At 39.0% G+C, this 26,057-nt stretch overlaps 1 protein-coding gene, 1 long non-coding RNA gene and 1 pseudogene across 5 annotated transcripts in view; 2 read left to right on the top strand and 1 right to left on the bottom strand.

The window, feature by feature from the left end:
- Positions 1–9,516: 9,516 nt before the first annotated feature.
- LOC103657164 lies at positions 9,517–10,485 on the top strand (annotated as a pseudogene).
- Positions 10,486–14,456: 3,971 nt separating this feature from the next.
- Positions 14,457–18,370, bottom strand: LOC121103495. Its single transcript, XR_005835762.1, has 3 exons — positions 18,151–18,370; positions 16,537–17,390; positions 14,457–14,857 (listed from the first exon to the last, which is right to left on the bottom strand). It is a non-coding gene; the product is annotated as an uncharacterized LOC121103495 (long non-coding RNA).
- Positions 18,371–18,503: 133 nt separating this feature from the next.
- The window catches only part of ZNF404 (zinc finger protein 404), a 23,063-nt gene continuing 15,509 nt past the window's right edge, over positions 18,504–26,057 (top strand). For 3 of the 4 annotated variants that reach the window (XM_008684426.2, XM_008684427.2, XM_040634120.1), the window contains exon 1: positions 18,508–19,536. The gene's annotated coding sequence lies outside the window, so the exon portion shown is untranslated. Of the gene's footprint in view, positions 19,537–26,057 lie in introns of all 4 variants that reach the window. The other variant, XM_040634119.1, reaches the window with a different exon arrangement.

Here is a 26,057-nt window from a genome sequence, read left to right as displayed (position 1 = left end):
AATGACAGAATTGAAGTAGTGAAAACAGCAGGCAGATGAAAAAGAGAACACCTTAAAATCCCCTTTTCCCCTTTCGATAACGTGTTGCATTTTTTCATGTTGCATAGCCACCTATCATAGGAAAAAGACGACTTTAGTCTGTAATACATGGAGGATTTACAACGTGCCAGCCACTATTGCAACCACTTTACACAGTATATCTCTTTTAACCTACACAAAAAACTTTAGGAGGTGGGTACTGAGAGCCCTATTTGGACAGGGAAGAAAACTGAGGCACACAGAAGTTAAATACTTTGCCAAGGTTATGCAGTCAGTGCTAGAGCTAGGTGTCAAACCTAGCCGCTCAAGTTCGATCCTGTTCTGCCCCCTGCTGACTATGCCACCGGGTCATTTATTCCATGGTCTCTGCCTGTCTCTTCATTTTTAAAAGGTGAATAATAGGGGCGCCTGCGTGGCTCAGTCGTTAAGTGTCTGCCTTCGGCTCAAGGCGTGATCCCAGAGTTCAGGGATCGAGCCCCACATCAGGCTCCTCCGCTGGGAGCCTGCTTCTTCCTCTCCCACTCCCCCTGCTTGTGTTCCCTCTCTCGCTGGCTGTCTCTCTCTCTGTCAAATAAATAAATAAAAAATCTTTTAAAAAAATAAATAAAAAATAAAAGGTGAATAATAATAGCATTGTTATGAAAAATAAGTGAGTTAGTACACGCAAAGCATTGGAACTTCTCCAAGTTGTTAGAGGTGCCCAACAAGTTAGCTATTCTAATCATCCCCATTATGCTCTCTGTGCAATAAGCAAAAAATGAAACATTAGCATCACCTTGTTTCTAAGGAAATTTGTTTTAGACCATGACATATTATGCATAATGGTACATCAACTTCCGAACACTCTGAAAAAGTTGGTGTATTTCATGCAGCCCACCACAAGTGAGATCTGAGACAAGGAATGTGAATATAGATTATCCTTCTATTTTGTTTCCTAATGCCAGGCTGGGTTCCCCTTTGGATCGCTACCTGAGTCCACTTACTCACTGAGTAACTCTTCTCTGCCAACCTCTAGCTTGCTGCTAGGCACTCTGAAAAGAATATGATGAGGTCCGGGAGACAGTGGTCCCTGCAGCCAACAAGAGAGAGGAAAAAAATCAAAGTTACGTGCCAGTGGCAAGAGCAACTCGAAAGGAGCAGACAATCCATCTTCTTCCCTAACTGCAACTCTTTCTAACTTTCTCCTATGAGTAACATTCTCCTCATTGCCAAGAGTGAAAACCTTAGAGTTGCTGTCAATATCTCTGTGATGGACTGACTTATGCCCCCCTAAAACTCTTATGTTGAAGTTTTAAACCCCAGCTCCTCAGATTGTGATTATCTTTGAAGATAGGGCATTTAAAGAGGTGATTAACTTAAAATGAGTTCTTTAGGGTGGGCCCTAAACCAATCTGACTGATGTCCTAGTAAGAGGAAATCTAGACACAGAGAAGGACAGGAGAAGCAGGCACTTAGAGGAAAGGCCATGTGAGGACACAGCCATCTGTAAGACAAGGAGGGAGGCCTCAGAAGAAACCAAACCTGCCAACACCCTGATCTTTGACTTTTAGCTCCAGAACTGTGACAAAATAAATTTCTGTTGTTTAAGCCACCCAGTCTAAGGTATTTTGTTATACCAGACTTGACGTATTAATACAATCTTCCTTCCATTGGTCTTCATATATAAATAATTTGTGATAGTTTTTCAGTCCCACTGACTCAACATCTGGTTTTGCTTTAAAATACTCAAGGAGAGTGGCGCCTGGGTGGCTCAGTCAGTTAAGTGTCCGACTCTTGGTTTCTGCTCAGGTCATGATCTCAGGGTCCTGGGATCGATTCCCGTGTCAGGCTCTGCACTTAGCCAGTGTCTGCTGGAGATTCTCTCTCTCCCTCTGCTCCTCCCCTTGTTCTCTCTCTTTCTCTCTCTAAAATAAATAAATAAAATATTTAAAAATACTCAAGGAGGAAAAAAATATGTGTGTGGAGAGCAGAGAAGCAACAAAATTAGCAAGGATTGACTCAAGGTGATTGTTACATAGGAGTTCATTACATTATACTTTGGGTATGCTTGGAAATTTCCATAGCAGAGTTAAGGGAGTAATTACGAATACTGGGATAACAATTTCATAAAATAAATAAACACATTTAAAAATCACTAAGCAGAAATGCACTAAAACATTAAAAAAATTGTCTACACTCGTATTAGGAGTTATTCTTAATACTTTTCTTTATATATTTTTATATTTTCTGAATTCTCTACAATGAGTGTGCATATCTTCCATAATGAGAACATGCATTATAAATATTGCCTGAAATAAAATTAAATGAGAATGCTTCCAAAATTTTATAAAGAAGTCCAGACTCACGAATTCTGCTTTCAAAATACGGTACAATAAAATTCCAGCCTACCTCCATAACTTGATCCCAAATGACTCCCCGGCAGCCAGTTTCCTATGGTTAAATATTTATATAGCTTATTTTTCTATTTTGTTTCCTAATTCCAATTTGGGACTTCAAACTTTGGGACCAAGGATATCCACATACATAAGGAACACACACCCTGGATTCAAATCCACTTCACCCACTAGCAGTGTGACACAGGATAAGTTAACTTAGGCTCCTCTGTGAAATAGAGACAGTAACAGTATTCACCTCATAGGGCTTTGTGAAGACTACATGTGTTAATTTTTATTAAGCCCTCAGGACGACGCTTAGCACTCAAGGTGTAACCACTATGACTATCACTCATGTCCTGTACGTGTTCTACGTATTCTCCCAATTATTTAACAGTTGCTAATGAATGAAATACCTTCTACCACGGCAGAAAAGGAAGAGGAAAGCTAAGTACGGTCACAGTGGGGTTCTGCTGCGAGGAGCCCTCTTTCAGAAGTTAGGACAGCAGAAAGAAAGGCAAGAAAGGCGGCTGAGATACTACAGTCTGGTCTGTGGCCCTGGAAAAACCCCAGAAGATATTTGTGGATGGCGCTCCCTTTCTAAAAAACGAGTCAGAAGTAGTCCGGGCACAGCCTCCTTTCCTTCCTGGATAAGAGGAGCCAGTGGCACTTGGAAGCTTCCAGGAAGGTAACTTTTCTGATTATTATTATGGTGTTCATAGTCACAGCTAACACCCTGCCACACGTCCGAACTGCTCCCAACATTTCACTTGTACTATATACCATGAATTCTCAAGAGAAATGTGTAAGGTAGGTAATATCCCCGTTTCCAGAAAAGGAAACGGAGGCATAGAAAGACTAAGTTCTAGGAAGTGACAGAGCGTGTGGAAAGTCAGGGGAAAGCGAACTGGGCAGCGGGGAGCCCGGAGACCCTCGAACCCTGCGGAGCCTGGTCCGCCTCCAAGCCAGAGACCCGCGAACCGCTCCAAACGCAGAGGCTCGGGCGAGGGGAAGGCAAGCGGCCACCCCCGTCCCTTAACGTCGCTCTCTGCCACTGGCCGAGCCTTTTCCTCCCTGTGACCCAGAGCCCGGCTGATCCCACGACCAGGCCAAAAACTTAAAAAGAGGTCGCGAGGTCCCGGAGATTACTCACCTCCCGGAGAGAAACGAAGGCCGCGATCTTCACCTCCCGCAGCGGAAATACCTCCCACTACGCGGAGCTCCTGGACTACATTTCCCAGCATTCCCGAGAGGAATCCGAGCCGCTATCCCGCCCCCGCGTGAGGCGGAAAGCCGGCTCGTACACCTACGGCCTGAATCCAATTTCTCGGAGTCCACGAAAGGAGAGGGCTTCGCATTCTGGCCCTCCGGTAGCCGAAATGCCTCCGAACACGCAGAGCACTGTATTATACTCTCCCATTTCTCCAGCGGAGCAAATAGTTTTGCGCTTTCCTGGAGCGGAAGTGTCCCAATCCCAGAAAGCGTCTGGACTACACATCCCAGAATCCTCTGAAGGACTGAGCTTCCCGCCTACCTGAAATTTCTCTTTTGAATTAGCAGGTGGAGTCCAAATAAGCCCTCGGGTGCTGTGGAACTGGGCTTACCTTTTTTTCTCGCTCCCTTTCACACATGACATAGTTGGAAGTAGGAAAAACAAAAGGAAAAATTAGAAAGGCTGTTATGTGTTAGGTAACAATAGAGATCATAAAAGGACCACGCTGAGCTGCCCTGAACAAGCTGCCTCTATTACATGGGCCTGGATTCACCTGTGACCAAGAACCCATTCAAAAGGAGATGCAACCAGGGACGCCTGGGTGGCTCAGTCGGCTGAGCGACCGACTCTTGGTTAGGACTCAGGTCATGGTCTCAGGGTCTTGGTATCAGGCCCTGAGCTCAGCGTGGAGTATGCTTAAGGCTCTCTTCCTCTCCCTCTCCCTCTTCCCCTGCTCACGCACTCTCTCTAAAAAAATTTTAAAAATATTAACAAAAGGGAGGAGATGCAACCATCCAGCAGGATATAAAACAGAAGGAGAAAAATTTTCTGCTTTTCCTTCACTTTAGTTTTTTTTTTTTTTTTTGCATTGGCAGGGAATTGGAGAAAATGTAGTATAGAATAGGGTCCACCCTATACAATATCTTTTTTAAAAATTGTGAGGGGCACCTGGGTGGCTCAGTCAGTTAAGCATCTGCCTTCAGCTCAGGTCATGCTCTCAGGATCCTAGGATCAAGCCCCACCTCAGGTTCCCTACTCAGCCGGGCGTCTGATTCTCCCTCCCCCTCTGATGCTCCCCCCATGTTGCTAATCTTTGTTTTCTCCTTTTTTCAACTTTGGACTTAATTTGTTCTTCCTTTTCTAGGTCCTTCAGGTGTGAAGTTAGGTTGTGTGAGATCTTTTTATTTTCTTAATCTAGAGGTTTGTTGCTATAAGCTTCTCTCTACACTGCTTTTGTAGCATCCCATAGGTTTTGGTATGTTGTGTTTCTATTTTCACTTGTTTCAAGATATATTTTGATTTCCCTTTTGATTTCTTCTTTGACCCACTGGTTGTTCAAGAGTATGTTTAATTTCCACATATTTGTAGGTCTTCCAGCTTTCCACCTTTTACTGTTTTCTAGTTTCATACTATTGTGGTCAGAAGAGATACTTGATATGATTTCACTTTTATTAAACTTACTAAGACTTATTTTGTGGTCTATCATATGAACTATTTTGGAGGATGTTCTGCATGTGCCTAAGAAGAATGTGTATTCTGCTAAAGTTGGATGGAATGTTCTATTTATAACTGCTAAGTCCATTTGGTCTAAAATATGATTCAAATCCAACATTTCCTTGTTGATATTTTGTCGGGATAATCTATCCATTGTTGAAAGTGGAATATGGATATCCCCTACTATTATTGCATTGTTACCTATATCTCTCTCCAGATTTGTATTTGCCTAATACAGTTAGGTGCTCCAATATTTGGTGTGTGTATATTTATGATTATGATGTCTTCTTGATGAATTGACTCCCTTTTCATTATATAATGACTGTATTTATCTCTTGTTCCCATTTTGGCTTAAAGTCCATTTCGTCTGATATAAGTATAGCTACCCCTGCTCTTTCGGTTTCCACTTGCATGGAATACCTTTTTCCAGCCATTCATTTTGATCCTATGTGTATCCTTAAAGCTGAAGTGAGTCTCCTACACAGCATGTTGTTTGGTGATTTAAAAAAAAAAATCCGTCTGGCCTCGCTAGGCCTTCTGATTGGATAATTCAATCCATTTACATTTAGAGTAATTGTTGATAGGATAAGGACTTACGCCATTTTATTTTTTCTGGCTACTTTGTAGTAGGCTATTCCTTTCTTCCTCTCTTGCTACCTTCTTTCAAGAGTTGGTGATCTTCTGTAGTGCTATGTTCTGATTCCTTTCTCATTATCTTTTGCCAATCAGCTATAGACTTTTGCTTTGTGGTTACTATTAGGCTTACATAAAACATCTTAGAACAGTTTATCTTAAGCCGATAACAACTTAACTTTGACATTTTAATGTCACAATTTACCTCTTATATTTTGTATTCATTAACAAATTATAGTAGCTACAGTTGTTTTATGCTCTTGTCCTTTAACCTTTATACTATAGTTGAGGGGTTAACGCACCACCATGCGAAGATATTAGAGGATTCTGAATTGGACTATACATTTACTTTTGCCAATATGTTGTGTATTTTCATATGTTACTAGTAGCATCATTTTATTTCAGCTTGAAGAACTCTTTTTAGCATTTTGTAAGGCAGGTCTAGTGGTGATGAATTCCTTCAGTCTGTTTGTCTGGAAAAGTCTTTATTTCACTTTCATTCTGAAGGATATCCTTGTCAGATAAAGTATTCTTGGTTGGCAGGGTTTTTCTTTCAGCCTATCACAGAAGTAAAATGCTTCTTTATCCCTTCATAGCAAGGATGCACAATAAACACGATTTATGATTATTAATGTTGACCTTGATCATCCAGATGAGGTAGGGTTTGTCAGGTTTCTCCATTTTAAGTTTCTCTTCTTTCCCCTTTCCATATTGTACTCTTTGGAAGGGAAGTCACTGTGCACCCCAAACTGAGAAAAGGGGGAGTTATGCTCACCCCCTGTGGGCAGAGTAGCTACATAATTTTTTTGTGAATATTTCAGTTTTTAAAAATTGATTATTTAAATTCAACTTAGTTAACATAGAGTGTATTATTAGTTTCAGGGGTAGAATTTAGGATTCATCAGTTGCATATAACACCCACTGCTCATTACATCAAGTGCCCTCCTTGATGTCCATCACCCACTTATTCCATCCCCCATCGACCTCCCCTCCAGCAACCCTCAGTTTGTTTCCTATAGTTAAGAGTCTCTTATGGTTTGCCTCTCTGTTTTTATCTTATTTTTTCCTTCCCTTCCCTTATGTTCTTCTGTTTTGTTTCTTAAATTCCACATGAGTAAAATCATGTGGTATTTTTTTTCTCTGACTGACTTATTTTGCTTAGCATAATACCCTCTAGTTCCATCCACATAATGGCAAATGGCAAGAGTTCATTCTTTTTGATAGCTGAGTAATATTCCATTGTATATGTATACCACATCTTCTTTATCCATTCATCTGTCGATGGACATCTCAACTCTTTCCATATTTTGGCTATTGTGGACATTGCTGCTATAAACATTGGGGTGCATGTGCCCCTTCAAATCACTATTTTTTTATCCTTTGGATAAATAGTAGCACAATTGCTGGGTCATACAGTAGTTCTATTTTTCACTTTCTGAGGACGCTCCATACTTTTTCCCAGAGTGGCTGTAGCAGTTTGCATTCCCACCAACAGTGTAAGAGGGTTCCCCTTTCTCTGCATCCTCTCCAACGGCTATTGTTTCCTGTGTTGTTAATTTTAGCCATTCTGACATGTGTGAGGTGGCATCTCACTGTAGTTTTGATTTGTATTTCCCTGATGATGAGTGATGTTGAGCATTTTTTCATGTGTCTGTTAGCAATTTGTATGTCTTCTTTGAAGAAATGTCTGTTCGTGTCTTCTGCCCATTTCATGAGTCGATTATTTGTATTTTGGGTGTTGAGTTTGGTAAGTTCTTTATAGATACTAACCCTTTATCTGATATGTCATTTGCAAATATCTTCTCCCATTCTGTGGTTTACCTTTTAGTTTAGGTTTGTTGTGCAAAAGCTTTTTATCCTGATAAAGTCCCAGTAGTTCATTTTTGCTTTGTTTCTCTTGCCTCTGGAGACATGTCTAGCAAGAAATTGCTGCAGCCACAAAGAGGCTGCTGCCTGTGATCTCCTCTAGGATTTTGATAGATTCTTGTCTCACATTTAGGTCTTTCAACCATTTTGAATTTATTTTTGTGATGGTGTAAGAAAGTGGTCCAGTTTCATCCTTTTGAATGTGGCTGTCCAATTTTCCCAACACCATTTGTTGAAGAGACTTTTAGGAATACTTCATTTTTTTAGTGCTAGTTTAGTCTTGTTTTTTACTTTCAGTTTCTAATTTTGTACTTATCTATTTCTCCTTTCAATTTTGATCTGTTTTGTTTCATATATCTTGTAGCTATGTTGTTAAATAAAACACATTTGGCATCATTAGGTCTTCTTAGTGAATTGATCCTCTATAAGTGTGTAATATTCAACTTTATCCCTACTAATTTTCCTCATTCTAGATTGTAAGCATATCATTTATATTTTTTATTGTGGTAAGATATATGTAACATAAAATTTACTATTTACCCATTTTTTAATTTTTGAGAGAGAGAGAGAGCAGGGGGTAGGGGCAGAAGGAGAGGGAGAAAGAGAATGTTAAACAGACTCCACACTCAGTCCAGAACCCAATGCGGGGCTCAATCTCATGACCCTGAGATCATGACCTGAACCTAAATCAAGAGTGGGACACTTAACCAACTGAACCACCCAGGCGTCCCTACTATTTACCCATTTTTAAGTGCAAAATTCAGTAGCATTAAGTATATTCATGCTGTTGTGCAATCAGCACTACTATTGATCTTCAAATTTTTCATCTTCTCATACTAAAATCTGTACCCATTAAACAATAACTTCCCATCCTTCCTCCCCCCAGGCTGTGGTAAGCACTGTACATTCTGTACCTCTTTGACTATTTTAAGTACCTCATATAAGTGGACTCATGCAACATTTGCCCTTTTGTGTCTGGCTTATTTCATTTAGCATAATGACTTCAAGATTCATCCATATTTTAGCATATGTCAGAATTTCATTCCTTTTTAAGGCTGAATAATATTCTATTGTATGTATTTATCACAATTTGTTTATACATTCATCCACTGATGGACATTTGGGTTATTTCCACCTTTATGGGCTACTGTGAATAATGCTGCTATGAACATTGGTGTACAAATATCTGTTTGAGTCTCTGCTTTCAAGTCTTTTATTTATATACCTAGAAGTGGAATTCATTAATCTATGTTTAATTTTTTGAGGAATTGCCATACTGTTTTCCACAGAAGCAGTACCATTTTACATTCCAACATGCACAAGAGTTCCAATTTTCCACACTCATGCCAACACTTTTATCAGCTATCTTCTGATTCATGTCACCATGTGCACATTTTTTATCATTTTATTTTCAGTTTCTCTATATCATTATCTTTAAAGTGATTTTCCTGAAGACAGCATATAGTTGGATCATGTTTTTATAAACAATATGACATTGTCTTTACTCAGTGTGTTTAGACTTTATATTTAATTACTGATATGGTTTGATTTAGGTTACCATTTTGTCACTTTCTGTTTGTCTTTTTCTGTTCCTATGTTTCACATTTTCTGCCTTCTTTTGGATTGTTTGTATGTTTTTGAGTATTCCTTATAAATTTATATATTGTCTTTTAAGCTTTATTATTTTGGTTTGGTCTTTTTGTTCTCTGTTTGCTTGTTTTAGTGTTGATCTGGGAAACTTTATATGTATATATTTATATATATATACATATATGTAACTTTTTGTGGACCATTTTGAGTTAATACTTTATGACTTAACATAAAACACAAAAGCCTTGGGAGACCCAGAGTTGCCACAGAGGCACTTGAATTAGCTTTAGCAGAAGAGAAATGGAGGAGCCATAGAACATTAAGGATGAATTCAGGAAGACCCAAGACCATTGAGAACTTGCCTGCTCTCGACACTATTTTCCAAGGAGAGGTTGCTATGGTGACAGACTATGGAGGTTTTATCAAAATCCCATGCTGCCAGAAGCAAGCTCTGGGCCATTAAACTCACATGTCATCCTGTCACATGGAAAAGCCCTCTGAAATAGATGTCAGAGACAAAGTGTGGGTGAAGCTTATTGGCTGAGCAATGAAAAATGATAGGATAAAAGTATCCCTCTCTGTGAAAGTCATCAACCAAGGGACTAGGAAAGACCTCACCCCAACAATGTTATAGGGGCTAGGAAAGACCTTGACTCCAACAATGTTATCACTGAGCAAGAAGAGAGGTGGAGGGATGCTTGGATGGCTCAGTCAGTTAAATGTCTGCCTTCAGCTCAGCTCATGATCCCAGAGTCCTAGGATCGAGTCCCACATCAGGTTCCTTGCTCAGCAGGGAGCCTGCTTCTCACTCTGCCTGCTACTCATCCTGCTTGTGCTCTCTCTCTCTGACAAATACATACATACATACATACACAATATCTTTAAAAAGAAGAAGAAGAAGAGACATGGAGGCAGTCCTTCCAGGATTACACTGGACATAAGATCACCCTCGAGGCTGTCCTGAACACTACCTGCAAGAAGTGTGGCTGTAAAGGCCACTTTGCAAAGGATTACTTTATGCAACAGGGAGACACCAAATATTCTCTGATACCTTATGAGGAAGAGGAGAAGGAAGAGGCAAAGTCAACAGAGTTTGAGAAGTCTGACCCCATGAGGAACTCCTCTAAAAAAAAGAAGGAAAAGAAGAAAAAGAAACATGGAGACAGGAAGTCATCTGACCCTGACAGCTCAGACTATGAGATTGACACAGGCAAGAGGGAAAGATACACATCAAAAGACAGCAAGGCATCGGAGAAGGAGGAGGAGGGAAAGAGGAGGAGGAGGGGAGTGGGAGGGGAGGAGGTACACAAGGAGTGGGAGTGAGAGTAGAGGGGGTGGTTGCGAGAAGGAAGAACCAGGAGCCTTGTACCTTGAAGCCCTGGCTCCCACCCCCACTGACTTCTTGCCCATGGGAGATGTCTTCCCCTCATGCAGCAGGCAGGTTTGGGAGTCAGAAGTCAAAAGCGTCTGCCTGAATGAGTTTTTGTTAACTTATCATTTCTGGTCCCTTTGCAAGTGACCCCTGCAGCTCACCCATTCATTCACTCAATTGCCTTCATTCAGCAGGAGGTCCTATTACCCTCTCCAGCTGCCACTGGCAGAGCCAGATCCCTGCACAGGAGTCCAGGCTATAGCCACAGGTACTGCTGTGGAGGTAAGTCTGGCTGTAGTTGGAGGACAGAGCGATTGTCCTCTCCCTGTTGGGTCTGCTCTGGGCTGACTGGTGAGTGATCTCTGCAGTTTAAATCACAGGGGCCAAGGGAGACCAGAAGGATAAGGGAGAATATGGTAAGAAATGGTGCTCACTTTTTCCATTTCCCCTAACATGATCCTAGCATGCTACAAGTGACAGCCAGAAAACGATTGTTTGCAGTAACCAAGCTTGTGTATGACATTCTGCCAGACCACTGAACCAGATAGCTCAAGCCATGATCACTGCTTTACTTTGTATTTACTACCGTGTGAGTCAATTGGTTCCACTTCAGGTCTCTGCTTAAATTCCTGGCACTAAAACAATACAAAAACAAACAACAAGAACAAAAACCTGGAAGCCTTACAACTATCCAAGTCCTTTTGTCATCCCCCTTTATGTTAGAGTGGTCATATATATTATATGTACATACATTGAAAAACCACAACAGACAACATTATGATTTTTTTATTCAACCATCATGCATATGTTAAAGAACTTAAAGGGGGAAATACTGTATTATATTTACTTAAATATTTACCATTTCTGTTGCTTCCTGAGATTTTTCATTTGGTATCATTTCTCAACATTTCCTTAAGAGTAGGTCTGCTGGTGATGAATTCTCTTAGTTTTCCTTCATCTGAAAATGTCTATTTTGTGTTCACTTTTGAGTTTTTTTCCTGGATTGACAATTCATTTCTTTCAGCACATTTAAGATGTTGTTCCACTGTCTTCTCACATACATGGTTTCTAATCCGAAATATGCAGTGATGTGAAACATTGTTCTCCTATTTACAATGTATAATTTTTTCTACGTGCTTTAAAGCATTTTAAAAATTAACCTTTGTCCTTTTATAGTTTAACTATGATAAGTCTGATAATTTTGATTTTAACATGTTTGGGTTTTATTGAGCTTTTTGAATCTGAAAAATGTCTTTTACCAAATTGGAGTTTTCAACTATTATTTCTCCAGAATTTCTTATTCCTCTTTCTACTCTCTTTCTGGAATTCCAATGACATGACATAAATATTAGGCTTTTTGATATTGGCTCAGAGGTCACTGAGGCTCAGCAGTATTTTCTAATTTTTCTTTCCCTACTTCAGACTGGATACTTTCTACTGATCACTTTTTTTTTCAAAGATTTTATTTATTTATTCGACAGAGATAGAGACAGCCAGCGAGAGAGGGAACACAAGCAGGGGGAGTGGGAGAGGAAGAAGCAGGCTCATAGCAGAAGAGCCTGATGTGGGGCTCGATCCCAGATCGCCAGGATCACGCCCTGAGCCGAAGGCAGACGCCCAACCACTGTGCCACCCAGGCGCCCCTCTACTGATCACTTTTAAAGTTTACTGAGCTGCCTTTACCATCTCTACTCTGCTTTTATGCCCCTTTGTTGAATTTTTAAATTTTAGTTATTGTATTTTAAAGTTCTAAAACTTCAATTTGGTTGTTTTTATAGTTTCTATTTCCCTCCAGAGAACTTTTATATTTCCATTCATTTCAAGAGTGTTTACCTATACTTCATGGAGAATGGTTACAATATCTGCTTTATATTGTAACAAAATAATTTTTGCCTTGTAATTCAAACTTCTGAAATATTTAGGGGTTGACATCCCAGGGTTGTCTTTTCCCTTGAAGTTGGTTAGTTATTTCTGGGTCCTGTGTATCAAGTAATTGTGGACTGTATCCTGGACATTTTTAATATAACATTTTGAGACTGTGGCTCCTATTAAAATCTCTGGAGCATATTGATTTTTTGTTTTAGTGGGCAATCAACTGGGTTAGGTTCAGATCATAAATTATGCCTCACTTTCTGTATGTGTTGGTTCCAAAACCTTGGATATATTGTTTGGGTCTGTCATCCATTGAGCCATTCAGAAATTAGAGTTCTTCTTTTTTTTAAGATTTTATTTATTTATTTATTTATTTATTTATTTATTTGAGAGAGAGCACAAGCAGGGGGAGGGGCTGAGGGACCGGGAGAGGAATAAGCAGACTCCCTGCTGAACCTGGAGCCCAATGCCAGGCTCCATCCCAGGACCCTGAGATTATGACTATGAGCTGTAATCAGATGCTTAACTGACTAAGCTACCCATGCACCCCAGAAATTAGTTGAGTTCTGAGCAATGTCTTTTCTACACTTCTTTGAGTATGCTGTGAATGTGCAGCTTAGGGGTGAGCCTGAAAATTGTATCAGTTCATCCACAGAACGAGAGTATCTCCTTCTTTAGCAATGTCCTCTTCTGAATCTCCTCTCACACTTTTGATCCTAAGGGCCCTCTTTCCAAGTTTCTTTGACCCAAAAGATGAGATTCTCTCAGAGTTTTAGCCTCCCACCTTAGCACATACTTCTGTACTACCGGGCCACCCTTGGGTTACAGTGGTGAAAGAAAGTTAGATATATAATGACCATTCCTCCCTATACTCTACATAACTAAAGCTCTTTTCTCAGTTCCTGTATCTAGAGAAATGGGTTTTAACTCAGGATTTCATGTGTACTGACATCAGTGGTTCCATCACTGGTGCTAGCCTTGGGCAGGCACCAAGAATGGGGGTGGGGTGGAATAGAAGAAAAGGAGGATTCCCCCCCAATACTCTCAGGGTCACAGGGGCCCTCTTTTCTAGTGCTCTGGTCAGAAGATAAGTTTCTCTCAGGATTTTTGCCTCTCTGTTCCCAGACTGTTTCCCAGTTTGGCCAACTGTTCAAAGCCAGGAGATAAAAGAAGGGGTAAAATAAGTAAGTAAATAAAAGGAAATCACCATGCCATACGAATTGATCTTCAAGTTTTGATTTCTCTCCTTAATCTACCTGCTATTATTTGCTTTTCAAAGTCCTCGGGTAGTTGCTCTTTGTATTTCATCCAGAGTTTTGGTTGTAATCCATGGGGGAGATCAGCTGTAGTGGGTTTAGTCCATCTCAGCTGTGCCTGTAATGTTCCATTTACTGTTATGCTTTATATTGAACTTATTACATATGTTACATTTATATATGCTTTAAATCACACACAAAAAAGTTATAGTTTTAAGTCATGTGTTTTAAAGACACTGAGGAAAAAAAAAGGTAGCCCACATATTTACTATTTTGTGCACACTTCTTTTCTTCCTAACAATCTAGGTTTTTTTATTATTATTATATTCAGTTGGCCAGCATATAGTACACCATTAGTTTGTGATGTAGTGTTCAATGATTCATTAGTTGCATATAACACCCAGTGCTCATCACGACAATCTATGTTTTCATTTGATATCTTCCCTTCAGTCTGCAGAAATTCCTTTAGCATTCTCTGTAGTTAAGGTCTTCTGATGATAAATTCTCTTAACCTTTTTTTTTAAATCTATAAGTATCTTCATTTTGCTTTCATTGTTGAAGGATATTTTTACCAGATGAAGAGGTTATTGGGGTTATTCTTTCTTATTTCTTGCTTTGGGCCCTTTAATTATGTTACTCCATTGTCTTCATCTTTCAAATTCTTAATGACAAGTCAGCAATCATTTGTATCATTCCCCCCTTATATAATGTGTCCAATTTATATAGCTTCTTTCAGAATTCTCTTTATATTTGCTTTAAGACAGTTTTATTATGTTGTATCTCCCTGTAGTTTGCATTGTTATTTATCCTTCTTAGAGTTCACTGAACTTCTTGAATCTATAAATTTATACTCTTCACCAAATGTTTATTCCAAGGATGTACTATATCCTGGAGGATGGCGCTCCATTCTTGTAAAGTATATCCTCCAACCTGGCATTTTAGCTGTGTCCTCAAAAGGCCTTCTGATGCTTTATTAGGTTGGCAGCTTTTTGTTGGTACAATATGTAACCCAATGGAACCTATGGTCCTGGGCCAACTCCTGCATCTCCTTTGCAGCAAAGTAGGTTCCTGGTTGGATGGAATGTTATTGGGATCCATGACAATGGTCAAAAGCTCCGTAAGCCTTCATATGCTAGTACTAGCTGAAGCCCTGTGGACAGCAAAGGTAAATCCATAATCAGAATATGTGTTAATTCCTGTCCAGTGTGGAAGTAGTTCTGCCTTGCCATTAAATGATTGGTTGGTCTCCTTGAGGGACTGTGCCATATCTAGGACTCTGAATTTGTCTCTATTGCTAGCAAGCTGAATATGTTGTGGCACTGATAGCTACATCACCTTTGGTAAATGAAAGCCTGTGCTGTTTGGTCCATAGGTCACTTCTCTCCCTGCCACCATCGTGCCACAATTAGGAAAACAATGACAAAGACTGGATGATATTAACTGACCACATCATTTTGTCTACCTGATGTACTGTCTCATTCACAGTACATGCTCTCTGTGGGTATTAATGTAAAATACAAAGTTGCTTACATGCACTTCATGCCTACCACCATGTCTCTCCACATCCCTCCACCCCAGACCTCCTTTTCCTTGATCTTCCAATCTTGTTCTTCTCAGATATCTTACTAATTGACAATCCATGCTCCACTGCACATGAGGCCACACATATTCTAACTTTAGGTAACTTTTCCTTTCACATAAAGTAGATTACCAGATATACTGATAAAATTCTTACTCCGCTGGGAGAATTTTCAGGGCCACTCCTGAATGCAGCTATAGTGTACTGTACATCCATTTCTGGTTTGTATACTGAATGGATGCATACGTAAATCAAACTCAGGATTTTTCCTCCTCTATCAGCTGGTCATAAATGATCCCCCACGAAGCCATACATACATATATAAGCTGAGGAAGAGGTGCTGATGCAACCATGGTGAATGAAATGGAGCCTGAGTTATATATTCATGTGACCTGCTTGTGCACTCTGGTCCTGATAATGCTTGATTCCAGATGTACCACTTTTATCTACAATGGGCGATTATGACTTAGTGGGTCTGAGAGAACCCAACTCACAGCAGACAGTTATAGGCACTATAGGAACTACAGCCTACAGGAAATGCATACTGAAGTATTTAGTATTTTATTAAAAATGGAAGGAAATATAACTTCAAAAGTCAATGTAAAGAATGAGAACACCGGGGGCGCCTGGGTGGCATAGTGGTTAAGCGTCTGCCTTCGGCTCAGGGTGTGATCCCGGCGTTATGGGATCGAGCCCCACATCAGGCTCCTCCGCTATGAGCCTGCTTCTTCCTCTCCCACTCCCCCTGCTTGTGTTCCCTCTCTCGCTGGCTGTCTCTATCTCTGTCGAATAAATAAATAAAATCTTAAAAAAAAAAAAAGAATGAGAACACCAAAATAAAACTATTATCATTGACAATGACCACTTAACCATTCAAAGTTACCATATTTTAATTGTGATAAGGCCTTACATAGGAACTAAAAATTTTGCATTTCACTGGATTACTGGTAACAATGTATTAACTACCTATAATTCAAAGTATGGCAAGTTGTTCTCTGTTGACAAATTGAATGCTCTTAAACAGGTCGTCTTCTCTCAATCAGTTTTCTCTTCAGCAAATAGAAATAACTATGATGCTTGACACAGAATCCAGGACATGTCTCCCTAGTCCTAGTCCTAGTCCTACTCCTAGTTATCTGCTCTAAGCCAAACTGCCTCTCTATGTGTAAATTATGTCTTTAGTCCAGGGCTTTTCAAACTTCTAAACATCTATAAAAATTCCTTCACACCCTAAGAGAATGGAAGCTTACCTCTGGGACAGGAGACAGACACAAAAGCTGCAACCTTTTGCATACAGAGCATGTGACTATGAATTCCTTCTTTTGTGATGGATATGCTGATTTTCATTCTTCCCCTTGAAAAAAATCTATCTGAACATAAAATATCTAAATGATTTGACAGAAAAATGACAAATCCTCTTTTACCCAAATCTTAAAGTTATTGTTCCAAAAAGATGTAATATTCCTCTCTTTATTTCATTGTTGAGAAGAGTAAGAATGTTTATGGTCATTCACAAATATACACAGTCTTAATATCACAGGATTTTATATTCATATAATCAAAATCACACATATCCGGCTCAAAGTCATGCAGCTTCTCACACAAGTCTGTTCACACAGGGATTCACATTCACAGTATCTACAGAATGCACACATAAGAAAAGCATATCTTTCAAAATACCACATAAATTTTAAGTCATACAGATAAAAACATACAATCTCATAGCTAAAGTCACAATCTCATAGGCATAAAAAATACATCATATTCTATAATTCCATACACAGTCACAAGGGCACTCAAACTTTTTATTGCATATTCTCAAAGAGTCTGGGAAAGAAAAAAATTTTAGGAGACTGAAACACATGTTCAAACTATAAATTTATACCCCTCAGACAGCTGGGTAAGGAAATGTTGCACTCCATACTGGGGCCATGGGGGCCTCTCATGAGAGAAGCTCTGAGTTCACAGGCTGTTGTTCCTAAGTCAGAGGGCACGGTGCTGTATTCCCAAGACCCAATGGGTAGCTGGAAGAGGTACTACGATGGATGGAAATCTGGTATGATTTGGCTAAGATGCTGGGCTGCATTATGACTTTCATGGGCCCCTTCGTCCATTAAAAAAAGAGAATAAAAATTATATTTTATGACTGTTTAGGTATAGTAATAATAAATACATTACGTTTCTTTGACAAACATTTGCTTTGACCTAAAAGTTCATTTTTAATTCGGTCTTTAAAAGACTAAAATAAAAAATAACAATAAATAAATAAATAAATACAAGACTTTTTGTGTGCCTCCAAAAGGCATTTTGCCACTGTGCCTCATGAATGAGTCAGCCCTTCTAGGATGTGTCTTGGACAAAAGTCACCCAGACTCAGTGTTAATGGAAAAGAACCTCCCCGGCACGAGGAATTTCGGGGTGGGAATGCAGGTGTGAGGAGGAACGGGGCTTAATAAATTTTATATAACCTCAAAATCTGAAATACAAGCCACTATGACATCCAAAGAACTCTGAAACCAATCACGACCAGAGACACAACCACACACACACAGTTACAGACACACAATGGATTCCAGTGTCACAGAGAATGAAAACCCAAACACACCTACACCTGCCGAGTCATTGTTTCTTGAAAACAAATGCATAAGGGGCGCGTGGGTAGCTCAGTCGGTTGAGCGTCTGCCCTCGGGTCAGGTCTTGATCCTAGGGACCTGGGATCTAGCCCCGCATGAGGCTTCCTGCTCAGCGGGGAGTCTGCTTCTCTCTCTCTCCCTCTGCCCCTCCCCCTGCTGATGCTCACACACTCTCTCTCTCACTCTCAAATAAATAAATAAAATATTTTAAGAAATAAAACAAATGCATACCTAACACCTGCTGTGCTCCTGGCTCTACCCCCGCCGCTGGTACTACCCCGGGGTGCAAAAATCCTGGTCACCTCACAGATCTCGCAGACCTACGGAACCACCGTACCCAGGAGTCCGCTACCTCCACTTCCCGCAAGCCGGGTCGAGGCTCTGGAGTCCAGTGCCCTTGCTCGGTTTTCTACAGCCTGGACTCACATTCCGCTCGCCTCCCTCACCCGCGCAGGACTACCTGAGGTTAAACTCTTCGACAGGTCCGCTTAACAGCCGCGCGCCGGCAAACGCTTGCGCCTGCGCACTCCGAGCACAGGCGACCGCACCTCCGGCTCCCAGCGGGCCGGACTGCATTTCCCAGAAGACACCGGGCTCGCATCACCCTCGATTCCTGGGTCCTTTTCCGGTGTCTGAGCAGCTGTGGTCCCTACACGGTGAGTAGGACCTACCCAAAGATAAAAATCAGCGGCGGCATCCACAGTTTCCAACCAGAGCCGGACGGGAATCCTTGGAGGGGGTGAGAGGCTCTCCCGGCGAGGACAGTCTGGGAACTGACAGGGCGTGTGGAGCCCGGAGTCTCAGGCCTGTGTCTGCGTGAACAGCAGAGATGTGTGTGTCTATGAGAGACGTGTGTGTGTGTGTGTGTGTGTGTGTGTGTGTGTGTGTGACACTGTGACAGCGTGTCTTCGTGACAGCGTCTGCGCTTGTGTGTCAGATACTTGATTGTGCTTATTTAACTTCGTGGGTTATGGGTGAGCGACAGTTGTGTGGCCATGTGGGTTGTCATTGGAACTCATGGCTCTAGGCTCCGCGGATCCTCCACCCTGTCCCTTCACAGCCACTTGGGGTCTGCCGCGGATAAAAGAGGGAAGTCAGATTGTGAGCCTTAGAATGGAAGAATGGAGAATCACAGCAAGATGACACAGACTTGATCTTGAGATATTTTGAAGCTGCAGTCGGCCCCAAGGCATGCTTTCTGGGAAGACCTGATTAGCTTCCAGGAGTAGGATTCCCTCCTGGGAGGTTCCCCCTTGGAAGCTCCTAAAGGTCCGCTACATGTTTCATAACCACAGCATTTCCAGAACTCTGGCCCCAGGACCCTGCTGTGAATTAGAGACCGATTTCTCCCTGGACATCAGTGATCCTGGCCTCTCATACTGGGAAGGACAACACTATTCCAGTATCCTTTCTACTCCTATTCTGGTTGTGTGGGGGGCACTGGGTGAGAGCGTGTGGTCATGGAGGGTCTTTTCCAAGTTACTGTGCTATCCAAGAAAATCCTGATGTTTCATGATTGCCTTCTCTTTTCCCAGTGCTGCCTGTCTCTTAAAAAAAAAAAAAAGATACTGAGAGAAAAAAAGACTTTTTGTTATACATCTAAAAGTTAAAGTTCAGGTGAGTTTGTGTTTCCTCGTTATTCATTAAATGCACTTGAATTTTAAAGATATGAGACTCTTTCTTTTCCTTCTGCTGAAATGTCTTGCCTAATAGTGACGTATCTGTGAACTGTGTGTGAGGCCATCCAGATGGATCACCTTTCTCAGGGTCCCCAAGCCGTTTTCTCCATAATTTATTTAACCTGTTGCCTACTGTTAGCTATTATGTTTCTAATTTTTGACTACCAACTAAATTAGTCTATAATGAACATCATTATGCATAGATCTTTATGTCCTTTTACAGTCATTCCCTAAGGATAAATTTCTAGTTTTGAAATTTAAGTCAGAGACCAGATATTTATAATATATCAATATGCTTATACTCATTGGAATACAATGACTAAAAGACATAGTTGCTCTCCTCAGACGACTTGTTATCCACTAAGGAAATGAAATCAGAATAGGAATAAGTAAGATGGAAGATGTGAGATGTCCTAGAGAAATCCAGGTGACCTGCTTTGGGAGTTCATAGGAAGAGACATCATTCTGTCTCTAACAGTCCTGCCAGAATATTGTCACACTGTGAAAACTCCCTTATGTGACCATACCACACTTTGTTTATTCATTCCCATGATGATGGGTTGTTTCCCGTATTTGACTATTATGAATAAACCTTCTATGAACACTCCTGTACAAGTTTTTTTTTGGTGGACATATGTTCTTGTTTTTCCTGGATATATACTTAGGGGTGGAAGTGGTTGACTTAATTTGCACTCCACTGCAAGTATGGTTACTTCTCAAACTGGCCATCACTTGCTATTGTTATTCATTTTAATTTTAGTCATTCTGATGTGTGTGTAGTAGTATCTGATTTTAATGTGATTTTAATTTGCATTTTTCTGATAAGTAATGATATAAGCATCTCTTCATATGATACTGCCCATTTTGATATACTCTTACAAAGTGTCTATTCAAATCTTTGGTCCATTTTTTAGTCTGTTTTTTTGTCATTTTCATATTGATTTGTAGGCATTTTATGTATATTTTGAAGACAAGTCCTTTGTGAGTGTATATAAACATATATATGCCTCCGTGTGTGTGTGTGTGCGTGTGTGTGTAAAGAGAGAAACAGAGAAAGAATATTTTTTTACTAGCCTACAGCTTCTTACTTTCTTAATGGTATAATGAAGAGAAGTTCTTAATTTTAATGGAGCTATTTACCAAACTTTTTCTTTTATGGTTATTGCATATTCGTTCTGTTTAAAACATCTTTTCCTGGGCAAGAAGGGACAGCTCTTCCTTATGGTAGAATTCCAATTGTAAAAGGTAGAAGGAAAGAGGAACATAGAAAGTGGCCATTTAGGCAAACACCACAGTAATAGTGGTTTCAAACACAATCAACTGATAGATACTAAAAGTAGTGGGTGAAAATTTGAGAAGAAAAAGGATTTGCATAGTGTCAAATATTTCCAACTACCCAAGATGCTTATTAACTACAAAGGGAAAGGCAGTAACTTTACAGTAGAGAAACCCAGCAGAAAGAAGTTTAATCAAGCCATCAAGGTTAACATCACCATAATAAGACATCAGTGTCATGAGCCCTTTCTTATCATGCAAAGAGAAGGACACAACACCGCTGTGGTACTGCCAAAATTGTACAACCACATTCCAGTTACAAAAATATTAGAAAAACCAAGCGGGAGGATAATTGACAAAATAAATGATTGGTACTCCTCCAAAGTGAAAAGGTCATGAAGGTAGGTGTGGTGGACAGACTTTATGGTGACCACCTGATTGCTGCCTGCTGTTGTCTGTGCCATTGTATAATCCCCACCCCTGGAATGCAAGCAGAACCTGTTACTTGCTTTTAGCCAATAGAAAATGGCAAAGATGAGGGGGATGTCACTCCCATGATCAGGTTACTTGATACGGTTAATGAAATGGTATGTCACTGCTGTGGTTATGTTATGTCATGTAGGACCCCATTATAGTAGACTAGAGCTAGAGGCTCTCTTTGGGGGCTTGAGGAAGTAAGAGGCAATGCTGGACAAGCCCATGTTGCCAGAAACTGCAAGTGGCCTCTAGGACCTGAGGGTGTCCACCAGTGGACAGCCAGCAAAAAGGGGCCCTCAGTCCCATAGCTGCAAAGAAATGAATTCTGCCAACAATCTGAATGAACTCTGAAGTGGATTCTTCCCCAGTTGAACCTCTGAGTGAAAACACAGCCCAGCCAACACCTTGTTTGAGAGTTTATGAGATCAGCCTAAGGAGAGCATCCAGCTAAACTGTGTGCAGTTTCTGGGTCCACAGAAATTGTGAGATGATAAATATGTGTGGTTTAAGCTAAATTTGTGGTAGTTTGTTATGGCAGCAGTTGAAAACTATTACCATAAGAAGAATGTGGAGATTGGAAGAGACTAAGGAGAAATAACAGCTAAATGCAGTGTGGGATCATGTATAGGATCCTGGAAAAGAAAAGGACATTAGCGTGAAAAACTGGTGATATTTGAATAAGATATGCCATCCATAGTATTGTACCAATGTTAATTTCCTGGTTTTGATCATTGTCCTAGGTAAGATATTAACATTAGGGTGACGGGTAAAAAGAACTGTCTGTACTCCTCTTGTAACTTTTCTCTAAGTCTAAAATAAGTGAAAATAAAAATGAAACCAAAAAAAAAAAAAGGAAAATTTTATATATACATGATCATGAAGATGTTTTCCTATTTCTTCTTCCAGGTTTATTGTTTCAGTTTTCAAATGTAGGTGTATGATCCATCTTGGATTTATATCTGTGTATGTAGTGGGATCAGAGTCAAACTCAGTTTTTGCACACAGATACCCAATTGCTCGGGTACCTTTTGTTGAAAAAGACTGACTATCCTTTCTGCTCTAAATTGCAGTCAGACTTTTTTTGGTGAAAACTGGCTATATATGTGCAAGTCTCTTTCTGGACTCTCTATTCTATTGGTCTATTTGTTAATCCTGTGTCAGTATCACTGTTTTAATTACAGTAGCTTTATATCATGTCTCAATATCTAATGTGATTTTGACAACTTTGTTCTTCAGAATTGCCCTGACTTTTCTGGGTTCCTTGCATTTCCATATAATTACAGAGCAAGTTATTTTTAATTATCCCCCCCCAAAAGCTCCGCTGATGTTGTTGGAGATGCATCAAATCAATAAATCAATTTAGAGAGAATTGATAGTTAAAACTGAGTCTTCCAATTCATGAACATAGACTATGTTTCCATTTATTTAATTCTTCTTTAGTCCCTTAATGTTTCGATGTTTTCAGTCTAAAAGTCTTGTGCCTCTTTTGTTAGATTTATCCCAAAGTGTTATACTTTTTAGATTTCTTAATAAACTGTTGGGATTTTAAAATTTAATTTTCTAATAACTTTGCTTTAATACAAGTAATTGTTTTATACTTTGACCTCTTATTCAACAATCTTGCTAATAAATTCATTTTTTCTAATAGTTTGTAGAACTGATATTTCTTTCAATGTACAAAATCATGTTATCTGCAAATAAAGATCGTTTTACTTCTTTTTTTCCAACCTTTGTACCTTTCATTTCACGTTTTTCCCTTATGGTATTGGATAGATCTTACAGTACAAAATTTAGTAGAAGTGGTTAAGAATGGACAACCTTGCCTTGTTCCTGAATGCAGAAGGACAGTGATCCATATTTCACCTCTCATGTAATCATAGCTGTAGTTTTATTCTGGAGATCCCCTTTATCAAATTAAAGAAATTCCTTCTCTTCCTAGTTTGCTGAGAATTTTTGTCATGAACTGTGGTTGAATATTATCAAAATTTCTTCATCTAATGAAATGTATGAATGGCTTTCTCCTTTTTTATTTAAGGTTGGAAGATTATGTTGATTGATTTTTTTGAAAATTAAATGACCTTTATATTTCTAGACTAAATTTCTCTTGCCCTCTATATATCACCTGTAACATATGGTTTAATATCCTTGCTAGTATTTGGTTTAATGTGCTTACATCTATGTTCATGAGAGATGTACTGTAATTTTCTTTTCTTGTAATTAATGTCCCTGTCAGGTTTTGATACCACAGTTACGCTTCATGACATGGTCCATTTATTTCTGTTTTCTAGAAGATACTGAATTTGACTTGTATTTTTAATTCCTTAAATGTTTGGGAGAATTTTCCACTGAAGCCTCTAGGCCTGACATTTTATGAGAAAGTCCTTAATAAAGATTTTATTTCTTTAGTTAAAAATAACAGTATTCAGATTTTCCATTTCTCCTATCAGTTTAGTTAAATTGTGTTTTCAAGGAATTTTTAAATTTCATCTATATTTTCAAGTTCATTGTCATAAAGCTCATGAAATTCTGTTACCAATTTAATGTCTGTAATATATGTAGTGATAGCTCCTTTCATATTCCTGATATTTGCATTTATTTTCTTGATTATTATAGCTAGAGATTTATCAATTTTATCTCTTCAATGAAATAGTTTTTGGATTTATTGATTTTTCTTTGTTGGATATCTGGGTTTTTAATGTCACTTCTTTCTTTTAGTATGCTCTGCTTTCTACAGGTTAAATTTGCTTTTCTTTTTCTAGCTTTCAAAGGTGGATCATTGATTTTTAACCTTTCTACTTTGATAATACATACATTTATGTTTGGATGAAGTAGGTCAAAAAATATTTAAAAGAAAGAAGGAAATAAGAGGACAATTATTACAAATGCTCATGCTATCCACTGGGAGAAAATAAATTCCAGATTTACTTAGCATGGACATAATTTGACAAAGGATTTCTATCATAATTTCACTACTAATTTACTTGCTATGTCAATATATCTATAGTACACCTAACAACTGTGATGGAGATTAAACAATGAGTGGCATTTATCTGCAGCATTTATAAAAAACAAAACAAAAACATATTTAAAGCTAAAAATGTCTTTGTAAGCATTGGTTGGATGGCATCTCACAAGATTTGTTATGTCATACTTTCATGATCATTCAGCTCAAAATATTTTCTGGTTTCCATATTATGATTTGGTTTTTGACCTATACTTATTCAGAAGTGAACTTTTTATTTTTGGAAACATTTGAGAAATACCTGTTTTTAAGTTCTAAGTTAGTTCCAAGGGCTTCAGAATATATGCATTCTTTTTTATATTAATCATTTGAAATTTATAGATGCTCGTTTTAGGGCCCAGAATATTCTGATAAATATATTGTGAACATTTGAAAATAATGTATAGTCTATAGTTTGGGAGTATAATGTTCAATTAGGTCAATTTGATTAATCGTGTTCAAACTTCTATGGCCCTGCTGATTTTTTTTTCCTCTTCCTATTATTTTTTTTTAAAGCTTTTTTTTTTAAATATTTTATTTATTTATTCGACAGAGATAGAGACAGCCAGCGAGAGAGGGAACACAAGCAGGGGGAGTGGGAGAAGAAGAAGCAGGCTCATAGCAGAAGAGCCTGATGTGGGGCTCGATCCCATAACACCGGGATCACGCCCTGAGCCGAAGGCAGACGCTTAACCGCTGTGCCACCCAGGCGCCCCTCCTCTTCCTATTATTGGTTACCAATGGAGGGTACTGAACTCTCAAATTTCAATTATAACTTTGTCCTTTGATTCTGTTGACTTTTGCTTTATATATTTTAAAGCTATGTTATTAGATACATAAGAAATGTAGGACTACCATTATATTCTTCTTGAATTGTATGACATGTCTCTATTACTTTTAATACTTCTTGCACTGAAGCCTATTGTATCTGTTATTAATACACTAATACTAGCATTTTTCGTATTACTGTCTAATATATTTGTCTTTGTGTTTAAACTATATTTCTTATAAGCATCATAACTGATCCTGTTTTTCTTTTTAATCTAATCTGACAATCTTAGATTTATTTGCAATATTTAGTATATTTACATTTTACTACAATTACTAATACAATTTGATTTAAATCTGTCATCTTGCAATATATTTTGTTTGTACTGTTCATTCTTTAATTCTTTATTCCTCTTTCCCTGTCTTCTTTTGTGTTAATCAGGTATTTTTATTATTTCATTTTATCTCTTCTATTAGGTTTTTCTGGTTGTACATCTTTGTATAGTTCTTTTAGTGGTTAACTGAGCTATTATAGAATGCATCTTTAAGACAGTCTCCCTTAAATTAGGACTTTTACTACATATCAAATAATGTAAGAACTTTTAATAGTTTAATTCCATTTATGCTAGTATTGTCATTTCTTCCTCCTATATTACAAGCCCCACAAGCATTATTATTTTTGTTGCTTTAAACAGTCCATTTGTTTAGTCATATTAGTCATATATTTACTATGTCATAGCTTTTCGCACATGCTTCCACCTGGGATTATTTGCCTTTAGCCTGCCTGCTCTCCTTTAGTATTTCTAGTATTGTAGGTCTGTTAGTAAGAAATTCTCTAAGCTTTTGTTAGAAAAGATCTTTCTTTCACTTTCATTTAGGAAAGATATTTTCTCCAGGTATAAAATTCACAGTTGTCATTTTTTTTTCTTTCAATACTT

This window comes from Ursus maritimus, unplaced genomic scaffold (assembly GCF_017311325.1).
Source record: "Ursus maritimus isolate PB19 unplaced genomic scaffold, ASM1731132v1 scaffold_19, whole genome shotgun sequence".
In the NCBI taxonomy this organism is placed as follows: domain Eukaryota; kingdom Metazoa; phylum Chordata; class Mammalia; order Carnivora; family Ursidae; genus Ursus; species Ursus maritimus.
Note: the sequence above shows the minus strand (reverse complement) of the source record. Positions and strands in the feature narration are given on the sequence as shown.